Below are 2,500 nucleotides of genomic sequence, written 5' to 3' on the forward strand. Positions count from 1 at the left end.
TGAAAACTGCCAACGAAAGGAAGGCTCAACTCCAGGCTCAAAAAGAATTGGAAAGACATAACAAAGAGTTGGAGAAACAAATTAGTGGAAGTGGTGCAATTGTAGATTTTGCTGAAAAACTTGAAGGTCCGCCTGATAAAGCGAGATTGTTAGTTGGAGATATGCTTTCTTCTATAGCACAAGCAGGTGTAAAATTAACGAAAAGAGGTAATGGATTATATCTTTCTAATAAATAAATGAGCATTGATGAGTGGTTGAAAGAATTTGGAAAGAATACAACATCAAATTTACAACTTGTCAAATATTGTAAGAAATTAAAAATTCATAATGTGGTTATTTGTATGAGAGATGAATTAACAAATGTGCCGAAACATACAAAGAATATTATTATGAACTTAGAAGATAATAATGGGAACGGTTCTCATTGGGTTTGTATTTTTAATAGTCAAGACAAATATTATTTTGATAGTTTTGGTCTTCCACCACCTGTTGAAGTCATAAAATTCTTACAGAATGGTGTTTATCAAACATTTCAAGTCCAAGAATTAAATTCCAAGTGTTGTGGTCAATTGTCTGGATGTGTTATTTCAACTCAACAAAAATAAACATTTTTATGATATTATTTTTAATCTAATATAAATGACTTATGTTGGTAAAGATGGTTCTATCTTTGGTGTATCTCAAGAACTGGATATTGATTTATCAAATTATTACACAAAGGCACAGGCTGAACGACATAAATATAATATAACCAAAAATATTAACATGAAAAATGCTTATAAATTAAAAAATTATCCAAGCCCGACTGACGCGAATGACTTGGTGAGATTAAGCGATTTATCACAATATATATCCTTAAATAAAACGGCCGTGTATTCCAAAGATACAGAAGTGTTGATATTATCTCCAGGTCATACAGAATTCACAGTTCGAATTAAAATAATTTTTTTATAAAGAAGGGCGTATCGTTTGTATGGGAATAGAACAATGGGGGTATGATATGAATGATTTAGGGTATAATTGGTCATTTAAAATTAACCTCGAAGACCTGGAACAATTAAATCAGTCTCGTAAGGAAGAATATTATCCACTTGGTATCGAGAATTAGTTTTGTGGGGCCATGATTAGTAAACAACAAATAAAAGAATTTAATAAGGGTAAATATAATAATGGTTTTGCCCTTGTTTATCTCATGAAAACAGAAAAAACAGGATTATATATAATAAGTAAGGAAATACAAAATGATTTAACTATGGGAAGATGGGGAGGTGTTTCGTGCCATAATATTATTCTCACATATATTTCTAATACATAAATGACAGCAAGAAGGCTTCAAGAAAATTATCATTTCTGTGTCCAAGCATACCTTCAAGAAAAGGGTATTCGGTATTTTAATAAATGTGTTCTACAACATAAGAATGAGGTATTTTCAATAAAAGATTGGCATTATGCTGATGTTGATAAACCGACAACTGTAGATTTAATTAGAATGTTAAATAATGAAAAAATTATAAAGTTAAGAAAAGGTAAGGCTCTTTTAGAAATTCAAAATAAATTTTATTGGTTTCCTGTTGTAAAAAAAATTATTTTGGATACAGGAATAACAAGAAATCCTGATGAATATATGTATAATATTCTATGGGGTGTAAGCGATTCAAGGATAATAAGGGATGAGGAAGGAGTTGAAGAAGAGAGAGAAGAGGAGGAAAAGGAGAAGAGAGAGATGGAGGAGAGGGAGAAGAAAGAGAAGGAGGAAAAGGAGAAGAGAGAGAAGAGAGAGAGGGAGGAAAGAGAGAAGAGAGAGATGGATGAAAGGGAGAACAGAGAGAAGAGAGAGAGGGAGGAAAGAGAGAAGAGAGAGAGAGGGAGGAGAGGGAGGAGAGGGAGGAAAGAGCGAGACAAAATAAATATCAAAATATGGAAACCAGTGAGATTCAAAAAAGATTGGTGGTATTACAGAAAATAACTCAACCCACCAAGGAGGAAAACAAAGAATTGACAAGTCTATTTGCAATATTTTCTTCAAGACTATTGACATCGCCAAGCTATTCATTTTAATTCAAGGTTTTCATTTTTATTTTTTTTCTTAAATAAATGGAGGAGAGAGTGAAGGCATTTCTAAGGATTCTTTATGTTTTAAAAATTAAGATTCAAATGTGCATGTTGGAAACTAAAAAGGTTTTTGCACTCTGCAGGACTTTTTCACATAAATAAGTGAGTTATTGTCTCAAATGTAAAAAGAAAACTAATACGAAAAATATTTCATATATTAAAAGTAAAAATAACAGGGTTATCCAAAAAGGTATATGTTCGGTGTGTGGTTCAAAAAAAAATCAATTTATCTCCAAACACAAACGAGGAGGAGATATCCAAAAGTTTTTAGCAGGAAGTGAATTTACAACTACTGGAATACCAGGGGAATTACATCTTCCAGGGTATTCTTTCTGTGGTCCAGGCACAAACTTGGATAAAAGATTAGATGAGGCAGACAATCCTAAAT

Source organism: Eptatretus burgeri, unplaced genomic scaffold (assembly GCF_056783735.1).
Source record: "Eptatretus burgeri isolate ZD-2024b unplaced genomic scaffold, Ebu_testis_v1 Ebu_testis_scaffold_361, whole genome shotgun sequence".
Classification (NCBI taxonomy): domain Eukaryota; kingdom Metazoa; phylum Chordata; class Myxini; order Myxiniformes; family Myxinidae; genus Eptatretus; species Eptatretus burgeri.